This window comes from Sapajus apella, unplaced genomic scaffold (genome assembly GCF_009761245.1).
Source record: "Sapajus apella isolate SASKATOON/1434 unplaced genomic scaffold, GSC_monkey_1.0 scaffold33, whole genome shotgun sequence".
Lineage (NCBI taxonomy): Eukaryota > Metazoa > Chordata > Mammalia > Primates > Cebidae > Sapajus > Sapajus apella.
In genome coordinates this window covers 22,083,806-22,097,336 of record NW_022436973.1, presented here as the reverse complement: position 1 = coordinate 22,097,336, position 13,531 = coordinate 22,083,806, and the positions used below count along the sequence as shown (strand labels likewise).

Sequence of the window (13,531 nt, the reverse complement as noted above, 5' to 3'; positions counted from 1 at the left end):
TGCCATAAAGCAACCATTCCACCAAGTCCTGCTGACAGCAGGGGAGTGAAAACAAGCCATGGGGACAAACTGTTGTCCCCATGCCACTGTGTCTGTCTGCAAATGTAGGCAGGCTGGGGGCCTGTCCCAGGGAAGACAGAGTCACTATGCAGTAATAAAGAAGCATGTTTCTGACACAGGGGTGTCTATGTGGATCCACATTCTTATGTAATCGACATTGGCAATTTTTGACAGTCTCTACGGAGACTGAGTTTTAAATATATACTCGGTCTCCGTAGAGACTGTCAAAAATTGCCAATGCCGATTATATTGCAAGTTGTCACAGCGGGGTATTGGAAAAGTTTTAAATTAGCCATTATCGCACCTCGGATAAACCTCATTGGCTACAATGCTACTGCTACGCAAAGCTAAGTCACAGCTATTCTTACGAGAATGTTCTCCAGGCTTTTCGTGTTCTGTCTCTGATTCTCAGAACTCTGCAAGGTCAGTGTGACCACCCTGCTCCAAATCTAAGAACATGGAGGCTCCCAAAGGAAGGAGAACGTTCACTCTGGGTCACACAGCTTGCAGGAGGCAGAGTGGAAGTCGATTCCAGCTCTGCCTGCAGGACCCTCTCATCCTCCCTCTGCTTGCCTTCTTGACAAAGGCTCTTCTCCACTCTGGAGGTGCCACCTGTGGGCACAAAGATCTCTGGGGAGATCTGGATTCCTGAAGACCTGCAGGGGAATTGGGAGAGGGTTTTCTGACAGAACAATCCTACGCACAGATGTTAGTTTGGCACAGTATCATATTTCTTTTAACTTCCAACTTTTAAGTGCACTATGACATAAAAGATAATAATTTTTTCCATGGAAAAATGAGGTGGGAATTCTAAACCACAGACGTTTTAAAAATGTGTTTGATTGTAGGTATACCAGTCCCATCATGTGTGATCAAAGGACTCAGCAGCTTTCAGAACTATAGAGGCCAACGAGAACTAGCTTCACTGAGCATCGCTGAAGGTCGTCATTGGGAATTGTCCTTGTAGGTAATGAGTGATGTTCACTCCTCACTACCTCACAGCCTGGGCACATTCTCTACTACAGATGCGGAACCTCTTATACCTAGAATGTGAGATCTAGGGTGCCACTGGGTGGGGGTGGGAGCAACTTTGCACAACACAGATGGGACTATGATGAATTATGGCACTGACTTTGTCGGGGAGTATTCAAAATGGCACACAGCACATACTAATTAATGTTGGATTAATGAGTTTTGACTTTTTTTCACTTCTGGGATTATAGCAGATATTCTGAATGCTAATCACCTCCCTTATAGAAGATTAAATAAATAAGAGACGTAAAATCACAGCTCAAAACAAAACCCTACATATTTTGGAAACAGGACCCCACAATATTTGGAGTCAAATGGATCAGTCAGGATTCCCTGGGCCATGAGACCTCCAGCAGTGGAGCTCAGTGGCATCGCCTCTTGTTATTTCTCCAAACAGACCAGTGGAAGCCCTTCAGTCCTCGGTCCCTAAGCATTCACGGCTTCTGGCAGTGCCAACAAAGATGACCAGCTGGGAATGGAGAAGCCTGGAAGCTTATAGGGAAGATTTTGCTTTGAAAAAGGCCAGACAGAAAAGGCACCCAGAACCCGCAGAGCAGAGGCCAAGCCAGGAGAGGGTGCTGTGGGAAAAGAGAAAAGTGTCCTGTAATAGGCAGAGTGAAAAGGACTCCAGCATTTACCTTTTTTTCATTTCTGATAAAATATCACAAAGGTAAAAAACGTATTTTTGACCAAAAGTGCCGTTGACATCCTATTAAACAAATGTGAACCTACTTAATTTTCATTCTGTAAATGGTAGATATTTTCTTTATTCTTAGGGTAATAAATCATTTCCCTGATTTTTTTGTAAAATTCAATATTCATAATAAAGTTCAGAACCAGAATTGTTCTAAATACTTTCTTCTTATTTATGGTTACAAGTGACCCTCTATAGGAAGTTATATACTCACACCAAGGCTAGTTATCCACAACAAAATGGCAAGGGAACAAATTCCCAGGGAAGCAGCAATTATGATAAGCATCCAGGAAATTTCAGAAAAGCCAGGCCGGGGAGGCAAACTTTCAGGCAGGACATCGATGACCTGGAATAATAACAGATGGAATAATGAGAGGCTCAATGACATTTACAATATTTCGGTCACAAGGAATCATCCTTAGAAACCCTCAACCTCCTCCAAGAGGTAACCACACCCCTCAGCTATCACCAGGGAATCCCACTGCTTCAAGGAGGATTGGAAGTTAACTGTCTTATGGTTCTTGCATGGCTGGTAGTGTTTTTAAGCATTGTGAATGTGGTGTCTTTTCTCTAATGCAGGGATGTCCAGTCTTTTGGCTTCCCTGGGCTATCTTAAAAGAAGGAGAATTATCTTGAGCCACACATAAAATACATTAACACTAAAAATAGCTGATGAGCTAAAAAAAAATTACCAAAAGAAATCATAATGTTTTGAGAAAGTTTACAAATTTATGTTGGGCCACATTCTAAGCTGTCCTGGGCTGCATGCGGCCTGTCACCTGTGGGTTGGACAAGCTAGGTATAAAGTAATTATCATTTTTTTAAGGTTACTACTTTTTAAATTGACATATAACATTGGAAGTATTTATTAGGTGACCCATGATAAAAGAATCCCTGTGAATCACACTTCTTTCTTAGATTATAGGAATCTCTGCCATTTAAAGATCAGCATAAATCACTAGGTGTGGTGGCTCATGTCTGTAATCCTAGCGCTTTGGGAGGCCAAGGTGGGTGAATCACAAGGTCAGGTGATCAAGACCATTCTGGCCAACATGGTGAAACCCGGTCTCTACTAAAAATACACACATTAGCTGGGTGTGGTGGCGCGTGCCTGTAGTATCAGCTACTCAGGAGGCTGAGGCAGGAGAATCACTTGAACCAGAGAATCGGAGGTTGCAGTGAGCTGAGATGGCGCCACTGCACTCCAGCCTGGTGACAGGGCAAGACTCCATCTCAAAAAAACCAAACAAACAAAAAAACAGCATTAGTCAAAAAGCTATAATAAAGAGATGACTTCATTCAGAAATAAGTATAAAAATACCCAAGTAGGGATCATGAACATGGCATGAATAGCTAAGATTCTTGATATTAATTCCATTAGACTCTTATGTGAGTGAAGACAAAGACTTCCCCTGGGTAAGTTCAGACGGCTTCTGAGAACATTGCTACATAGATTCCTCAGGATTGAAGTGTATGTTCTTGAAAATATCTTAATTTCAAGTGTTTCTTTCAAGATGGTGAATTAAACAGAGATAGGTATTCAACAGGGTGGACTGAGCATATACAGAGTCCAAAATGGAAAGGACTGAGTTAGAGATCCGTGCAACAATGGGAACGATTTCAGAAACATTGTGTTGAGCAGAATCAAAAGGAAACCAAAGAATACTTAGGGCATGGCATGCATCTATAGACGTCAAATTCCAGAAGAAGCAAAATCAACCTCTGATGAGAAAGGGATTGTCTGGGAAGAGGGAGAGTTCACTTTCTGGGGTGACATAATATTGTAGATTTTGAAAGGGAGTTCTGATATGCCGGTGTGTGTACTTCTCCAAGTTAGCAATGTTACATTTAAGAATTGTATTAATATATATAAATTGTATATAAAATGTATATAAATTGTAACTTAAATGTTACATTTAAGTTTGTTCTATGTAATTCTTCCTGAGAAGAAATTTTTATAAAGAAATACTGAATTCCAGTTAATGTTAGCTTTGCTAAACTATTCAGCAGGAAGTATGCTGATGTTTCCAATTCAGTTGGTAATACATCTAAAATAATATGGGCTGATGAATGGGTAGAGGGATGGAAAGATAGGTAGATATGTGTTGTCATGTTCATGAAAATGTTAACAAATCAGTGCTGTATTTATAAGCATTTTTTACAATTAAAGTTGATGGTCGTTGCCAAAATCACTTGTGTCATGTCAGCAATTTTCTCCCTTTAAATAAGAGTTCCAAAATAATTATTATTTACGTTCTATATGTTTGAGACAATTTCAACACAGTATCAATCAGATGTTTTTTCTGTCAGTTGGTCTCGGTGTTGCAAAATGCAAGTACACACAGAGAAAGCTTGCAGAGGTGCTGCTTCCTGGGTTTTCATTCTCAGGACAAAGACCAAATGGGAAAAACAAGCCTTCTAGCTCTTTCCAAAGGAGAGGATAGACACACTGCCATATATATGTCCATGCAAAGGAATGTTACTCAGTAATAAAACAAAGAGCAAACTCTTAACATTTAAAACAATATGAATCCATGTGAACATGATTCTGCTGACTTTACAGAATTCAGAACAGCAAGAATACCTCTCCTATATGACACCATGACATGAAATGGCAGTGCAGGGGGAGGACAGTAGGATGGAGGGAGAAGGACAGATGGGTTCAAAAGGAGGAGGAGGAAACTTAGAAGAGGGAGGAATGTGTTTAGTAACTTGAATCTGGAATGTGGTGATGCTTTAACTGCTGTATCCATATGTAAAAGTCAGCAAATTGGCTTCTTTACAAAGAGGCTATTTAATATACAGTACTTTACATCACTTAAACAGTAGCAAGGAAATTTGAGACACAAACTATTAGTTTTTAATTATCTGAAAAAACATTGCAAATATATATTTAAAATAATTATAGAACTTTACCTAGAAATTATAATTCAATTTGAAATGCAGATAAGAAAATAAAAACTTACGCTGGTCGGAAGCCACGGTCTTCTTTTAAATATTTAGAAATTTGTGTTACATTCTTTGAAATAGATCCAAAAACATGCCAACACTGTGTGGAAAAATGAGAAAAATATAAGAAAAAAGTCTTAAAGTTATAGATGAAAATGCTACCTAAATATATGTTTATCTATACACAAAACCGAGAGTGGACAGCTGCTATAATAAGAACACCTAGGTTATATTCCAACAAAAATAATCACAGATTGTTGTTTAGCCCGTTTCTAGAAATAACTTTTGAAAATCAATGTTCACTACTGCTGAAACGGGGCACTTCATGTCATATTTTCAAAGTCCAGAAAGATTTGCATAACATAGTCTTCTTGGAATTATGATTAAAACTGTGAGAACTGAGGTCAGTTAAAAACACAATACCAAGTAGCCACTAGCAAGAGTTCACCTTCATATTTTGGAGCATTTTGCATTATGCACTCAGGAGCAACCTTGGAAATCCACATGGAAGCAATACAAACTTTCCAGGATGTAGGCCACCACTACACTAGGCACACATAGTATTTTACAAACACTGGATTTACAAGCATTGGAGGAAAAAATAAGTTCAAAATGCAATTCAGACCAATCCACGTACCAAGACAGTTTTGTGCAAATGAAATCTCTAGAAAGCAGCCTCTGAGCTCTGTGGCACTTTTTTCTTCAGCCTCGCAGTGGAGGTGACCTCAGCCTGGGCTCCTGGGAGGGACGCACTGTCCCTAAGGAGCCTCCCTCTGACAGGAAGCAGGAGCTCTGGGCACAGTGGTGAAAGATGTGGATCAAATGCACAAAACAACAAAGGCCATCTTGTCACTGACCAGGAAAACATCCCCCGTCTTGGGCACTCTTGTCACATCTGACAACTATCTGGCAGCAGGTTATCAGCAGTGGGTTCCTGCCCAGATTAGGTCCCATGGGGCCAGGAAAAGCTTAGGTTCTGACAGTTGATGGCCATAAGCAAGGGTGGAGATGGAAAATGCAATGAGAAAAATTTATCCAAGTCTTCAAAGGTGAGGTAGGAAACGAGAGTTTAACTGATCTATAAAAATGCAGCCAGGTAAAGGGAAATAAATTCCAACAAAGACTATCAAGACATTTCCTCCTTCATAGACTCAAAAGAGTCAAGAGGCTCTTCTAATCCTGTGGGGCGATTCTGCCACCATGTAGTGGTTGCTCCCCATCACTAGACTTTTCCAGATCCCTCTCTGAGAATCTGTGCATGCCACTTAGAACAAATACTCTCATCTCTAGAAGGTGCCCTCTCCTGAGTGTAGTGGAGAGGTATTATAATGTGAGGGTGAAACCATTCCAAATAGATACCTGGATTTCTTTATATTTGGACAATCAAAAGGGCTTTAAGACCCTTTCTGCTTTGGGTAAATCAATGATCTTCATAAGACACATTCAACACAACAAAGGACAATACAGTCCTTGCTCACACCCTGGTCATGTCACTCCTGGTGACTCCTGCCTTGCAAACACCCCAGCAGGGCGAAACCCTTTTCTGTCCCATCTGATGGGCTTTTGGGGCTCCCATCACTCTGATTGGATGCAGACTCCCTGGAGGCAGCTCCCAAGAGCAGAATACACGGATGACTCAGAAGTTCCTAGAAAGTCATCAAACCAGATGACACAGAACTCAAAAGACATTTCACTTTGTTTTGTTTGAGTCAAGGTCTCACTCTGTCTCTGAGGCTGGAGTGCAGTGGGGCGATCTCAGCTGACTGCCACCTCCACCTCCCGGGCCCGAGCGGTCCTCCCACCTCAACCTCTCCAGTAGCTGGGACTACAGGCCCACGCTGCCAGATCTCACTCATTTTTTTATTTTTATTTTTCTGTAGAGATGGGATTTCACTCTGTCCCAGGCTGGTCTGGAATTCCTGGACTTAAGTGATTTGCCCACCTAGGCCCCCCAAAGTGCTGGATGATGGGTGCGAGCTGTGTCATTTCAGCCCCGTGACACATCCCAAAGAAAAGGAAGGAACCCCGCGGGTCCAGTGTCTATTCACCTGGGTGGACTGATGGCTGGGAAACCCCCGCACCAGGAGCCAAAAGAGCAACCACCGCAGCCGCATGCGCTGGTCCTCTCAGGGCGCCATGAGGCGGCCAGGACAGAGGTGGGGGTGGCTTAGGGCTGTGGGAGGGAAGGGGAAAAGGATGGGGATGGGGGAGAGAAGGGAAAAAGGATAGGGATGGGGGAGAGGGAGAGAGGGGAAAGGGGAGCGGAGGAAGGGAGGGGAGGAGATGGGGTGAGGGGAGGGAAGAGGGGCTGTTGGGCGCCTGGAGCAGGAGGAGGAGAAAGGGGTCTGGGAAAGGATGGGGTTCAAACGAAGTCCTCAAGCGTGGGTGGGAGGATCAGCTACAGGTCAGTGGGAAAGTCGAGCAGCGAAGCAGCAGGACGCGCGGGCTGAGGCAGCGGGAGGCTCAGGAGCAGCTGGAGGGAGACCAGGGCTCTGGTGTCCACCAAAGCTGCTCCTGTCTGGGCGCTGCCTTAGCAACCCTGGGGCTTTGTACTCCTCCTCCACCAATCCCTGGCCCCGGCGGCCGGTGCCTCACAATGGACATTCTACGAGGTGCCCAAATTCTGCCAACGCCCCTCCCCCACCTGGGCGGGGCAACATGGGGGCCTCATCTCTACACAGTTTCACAAGTCAGCCAGACATGGTGGCCTGCAGCCCTGCTCCCAGCTACTCAGAAGGCTGAGGTGGGAGGATTGTGTCAGCCTCACAAAGCAAGACCCTGCTTTAAATAAAAGAAATTAAGTAAAAACAAATAAAGAGAAAGATCTTATTTATTCACAAATTGGTAGAATTAATATTGTGAAAATGTCTATCTTACATAAAGTGATCCAGATTTAATGTATCCCCATCAAACCACCAATGACATTCTCCACATTCAAAAGGAATATCCCAATTCATTCTGTTCCCACAAAAAAAACCCCTATAGTCAAAATAATTTAAAAGGCTGAAAACTCCCCAAATTTTAGTGTGATAAAAACACTACTAACCAAGAACACTTGACCTAGAATAATTTTACTTCAAAAAAAAAAAAGGGAAAAATAAAGACTTTCCAAAATAAATAAATGGATGAGGATGTTCACCATCACTAGTACCGTCCCATAGGAAATGTTAAAGGTTGCGTAGGCATGGTGGCACATGCCCATAATACCAGCTTTGGTTAGCCAAGGCAAGAGGATTACTTGAAGTCAGGAGTTAGGAATTAGCCCAGGCAATATAGCCAGACCCCGTCTCTACAAAATACAGAAACAATACTGAAAATAATCCATTACGTTGAAAAAAAAAAATGAGGCTAGATGGCATTATAAAACCATATGAAAATAGAAAAGTGTCTGTTAAAGAAAAATATATAAGTAGCTATATAATTATTTACTATCATAATGATGGTGTAAAAAACTTACTGTGGCTATTATATCTGAAAAAAAAATCTGAATAAATCTTTGCTACCAGAAGCAAAATATATAATTATTTGTTACATTAATAGCACACTAGAGCGTGTGAAGAGTTACAGCTTTTGTATTCCATGAATTTGTGAGATTAAAACTTTCTGTTATCAAAACACATAAAAAGCTACAAAAACAAAAGCAATGTGGTACTGACACAAAGACAGGTCAGTAAATGATGAAACAGAACAGAGCCAGAAATAAACCCTTCTGGATCAAATCAAATAATCTTCCACAAGGTTTCCATGACCACACAATGGAGAAAAGAGTCCTTTCAACAAATGACGTTAAAAACTAGACATCTACTTGGAAAAATGAAGCAATATCCTTTCCTTGCACTATATACAAAAACATTTTAAATGAAATACTTAAACATACAAATAGAGTGAAACTCTTAGAAGAAAATACGGGAAAAAAAATACAGGAGATGAAATGCATAAGCAACAAAAAAAGAACAGAAAAACTGAACTACATCGAATTTTAAACTTTCTGCAAATCAAAGAAAACCATCAGCAAAGTGAAAATGCCACCCAAGAAATGGGTAAAAATACTCACAAATTGCAAACTTGCTAGGAGTTAATCTTCAGAATATATAAGCGACTCTTACAACTCAACAACAAAAATCAAATAACTTGTCTTAAAAATAGATGGACTCACTGAAGTCTCTGCAAAAATGATATACAAACAGCCAACGAGCACTTGAATGAATGCTCAAATGAGTAATTTGTAGAGAAATGTAAAAAAAATCCCAATGAAGATGTTTCCTCACACCTGTTAGAGTGGCCACTATTTTAAAAAATCCAAATCTGTCAAGGATGTGAAGACATTGAAAACCACGTGAACTGCTGGTAGGAAACAAAGGATGCAGCCAGGATGAAAGACAGCATAGGCCGGGCGTGCTGGCTCACACCTGGAATCCCAGCACTTTGGGAGACTGAGGCGGTGGATCACTTGAGCCCAGGAATTTGAGACCAGCTTGGGCAACATGATAAAATGTCTCTATTAAAAATACAAATGTTATCTGGGTGTGGTAGTGTGCGCCTGTAGTCCCAGATACTCGGGAGGCTGAAGTGGAAGGATTATCTACACCCAGGAAGCAGAGGCTGCAGTGAGCTGAGATGGTGCCACTGCACTCCAGCCTCTGTGATAGAGCGAGACTCTGTCTCAAAAAACAAACAAACAAACAAAATAGGATAAATGTTCCTGAAATAATAAAAAAATGCAATTATATGATTCAACAATCTCACTTCTGGATCTGCATCAAAAGCATACAATGCAACTCTGGATGTGGAAGAGATATTTGCACACCCATGTTTATCACTACTCAGAAAAGTCAAATGAGGGAAGCCTCAAGTGATGAACACACACAAAAACGTGGGATATACATACAAATGATGTCATTCACCCATAAAAAAGAAAATCCTGTCACCTTTTAGGATAAACTTTGAGAGTATTATGTTAGCCGAAATAAGCCATTAGGAAAGTGACAGACAGTGTATGACAAACACAATTTATATGAGATATCTTAAATAGTCCGACTCACGCAAACAGAAAGGAGAACGGTATTTGTAAAGGCTGGAGAGAGGGTACAAGGGACAGCTGTTAGAACTGGTATTGAGTTATTGCAATGGGTACTGAGTCTTACTTTTGCAAGACCTAAAAATTCAAGAGGTCTTTTGCACAACAATGTGAATATGCTTAACACTACTGAATTGTGCACTTAAAAGATTTAAGTTTATACCTGTTATATTTGTTTTTAAACACAATTGAATTTTTTAGAAAAGATAGTTAAAAGAGATACATAATTATAAAACTTTTCAAAAATCACCTTCAAATCAGAAAAATGTTTCTCTCAAACAAAGAAAATATAGATTCTTAATTAAACACATGATGAAAATAGACTATTTCCATGACTACTAACCTGACAAAACAAAACAACCATTGAAAATCAGCCGAGAAAAAGATACACCAGATAAGCCATAACCAAAGTTGGGGTCATATTTATAGAAACAAATGCACACATATATAATTTAATTGTGATAGATACTCAACTGATTCCTATTTTAATTAAGCCCCACTTTGATTTAAAGTGTACATACGAACTTGCAAATTGTTACCTAAAATTATAATAAAAAAGTTAAAACAAAAACAAAACAATCAGACAAATAAAACACACTAAAAAAAACTAATATGGAATTACAAACCCCTAAAAGATGTGTTAGTCAGAAAATCTGCTAGGAAACATTGATGTACCATTAAAAAAGAGTTTGCTTAGGTAACTACAATATTCAACTGTGACTGTGTTATCATAAAAAGCAAGTATTTTGAATCATTGACATGCAGTGTACAGTAGTAAAATATCAGAGAAAACACACTACCATCATTAATAAAAGCCTCTACTGAAAACATTTTAATGACTCAGAAGAAGATACAAAAGGTAATTTTTATTGTGTGTTTACTATACTGATGCTATTCTTATACAAAATAAGAATGCTGCCATCCAACTTTCAGAAGCATGGCATAGTCTTACATTTCTAAATCAAGAGAAGAATATAAATGATGTAAAATATGGCGAGAGTCACTGATACATAAAATAAACATTTCTGAATAAATCATATTACCATTTATATACAGATTGAAGAAGCTGGATGAAATCCTATGATTTCTTTTTGCCTGCAGTAACTTAATAAATATGGAGTACTTATTAAATAATTGAATTTAGGCAGAACATGTTAATTCTAGCATGTTGTTCTGACAATTAGAATTTAAAATTACAGCCGGGCGCGGTGGCTCAAGCCTGTAATCCCAGCACTTTGGGAGGCCTAGGCGGGTGGATCACGAGGTCAAGAGATCGAGACCATCCTGGTCAACATGGTGAAACCCCGTCTCTACTAAAAATACAAAAAATTAGTTGGGCATGGTGGCGCGTGCCTGTAATCCCAGCTACTCAGGAGGCTGAGGCAGGAGAATTGCCTGAACCCAGGAGGTGGAGGTTGCGGTGAGCCGAGATCGGGCCATTGCACTCCAGCCTGGGTAACATGAGTGAAACTCCGTCTCGAAAAAAAAAAAAAAAAAGAATTTAAAATTACAGATAAACTTGAAATGGAACAAAATAGAGAAAATGTGTAGGAGAATGACATAGAAAGATGGTGAAATAGGTGAACCCAGGCTTCTATATCCCCACAGCAACAAAAATGTGTCAGCCTTCCGTGTACAGAAATGCCTTTCCAAGAGAACCAGGCACCACAGCTCATGCCTATAATCCTAACTACTCAGGACCTTGGGGTGAGAGGCTCACTTCAGGCCAGAAGTTCAGAACAAGACTGGGTGATATGAGAGGTGAAGTTCAGAACCAGACTGGGTGAAATGAGAGAGACCTCATAAAAAAAAAAAAAAAAAAAAAATGCCTCTAAGAGACTTTTGCAATCCAGGGAGGTAAAATTCTGCTAAAGATCAAGACTATAGATCCATTAAAAATTATCAAATTTCCAGTGGTCTTTTTCACAGTAATAAAAAATACAATTCTAAAATGTATATGGAATTACAATAGATTTGGTATAGCCAAAGCAATCTGTAGGAAAAAGAACAAGGCAAGAGGCATAATATTTTCTGATTTCAAACCATATTTTAAGACTGTTGCAAATTGTTCTTACAGTAGTAAGAACAGGATGATATGCGAACAGAGGAGAAAACAAACACAGAGACCAGTGGAACAGAATGGGGAGCCTGGAATGAAACTCCTGCATATCAACTTAACTCATCTTTCACAAGAGCGTCAAGAATACACAATGCAGACAATATAGTCTCTTCACCACTATATCTCTTCAACACTTGGTTGTGGGGAAACAGAATGCCTGCAATCAAAATAATGAAACAGACAATTTTTCTTACACCATACTCAAAAGTTAACTTGAAATAAAGCCTTAAACGTAAAACATGTATCCTTAAAAACTCTAAGAGAAAATCTCTTTGATATGGGTCTTGGCAATCATTTTTTAGATATGACACCAAAAGTACAGCAACAAAAGTAAACATAAACAAGCTGGATGCATTAAGCTAAAAAGCTTCTGCACACCGAAGACGATTCCAATCAAACTTTTGGATATTAGAATGGCTAATATAAAAAATAAGTAATATAACAATGTTTACAAGGATGTCAAGAAAAAGCAATTCTGAGCACTCAGAGAGTTCTAACTTGGTAGAGTCATTATGAAAACCAGGAGGGAGGCTATTTAAATTTTTTTTTCAAAAACCTACCCTACAATGCAGCAATCGCACTTCTGTGAATGTAACTGAAGGAAATAAAAGCAACATCTTGAAGAATCATCTGCTTCCTCAGGTTCACTGCAACAATATTCACAATTGTCAAGATATAAAGACAAGCTAAATGCTTGTGGATGCTGAATGAATAAAGAAAATATGATATAAGTAGACGATAGAATATTACTCAGCCATACAAAAGAATGAAATTGGGTGTGTGGTAGCTCACGCCTGTAATTCTAGCGCTTTGGGAAGCAAAGGTGGGAAGGTCACCTGAGGTCAGGGGTTCAAGACGAACCTGGTCAACATGGTGAAACCCTGTCTCTACTAAAAATACAAAAATTAGCCAGGCGTGGTGGCATGTGCCTGTAATCCCAGCTACTGAGGAGGCTGGGGCAGGAGAATCACTTAATCCGGGAGGTAGATGTTGCAGTGAGCTGAGATGGTCCCACTGCACTCCAACCTGGGTTGGAGTGAGACTCTGTCTCAAAAAAAAAAAAAAAAAAGAAAAGAAATCCTGTGATTTCAACAGGACATGTTGATATATGATACACACACATGTATATGTTCCTATGATATATGATATACACATGCACATATATCCATACATATGAATGACACATTCCTGGTAAGCTTCATACTAAAAAAGAGGAAATTATAAAATGATAATATTGTAACTACTACAGTTGGGAGTTGGCGAATATAGAGTTTAAATGACCAACCTCAGTTCACACTTAAAAAAATACAAATTTGAAGTAAAATAACTGGATTATCTTACATTTGGGCAGATGCTTCGTGTTCACAGAAAATCACTGAGTATAAACTTCTGTAGACTCCCATTTGAAATCTCTGTAGGATACAAAACCATAAAGCAGGAAACATACAACATCTGTTTACGGGACTTCTGGGATTTCTGAACCAAACACCATCCCCGTGCCTCTCGCACATTTCAGACATGATGCAAAAGGCGCCATCACGAAACATTTTATATACAGTCCCTCAAAAATAGGCAGGTTCCCAAAAGCAGCGGCAGAGCA

At 39.9% G+C, this 13,531-nt stretch overlaps 1 non-coding gene across 1 annotated transcript; it reads right to left on the bottom strand.

Annotated features, from left to right (window-relative positions):
• Positions 1-269: 269 nt before the first annotated feature.
• On the bottom strand, positions 270-409 carry LOC116563069. The gene has a single exon (XR_004274205.1). It is a non-coding gene; the product is annotated as a U4 spliceosomal RNA (small nuclear RNA).
• Positions 410-13,531: the final 13,122 nt, after the last annotated feature.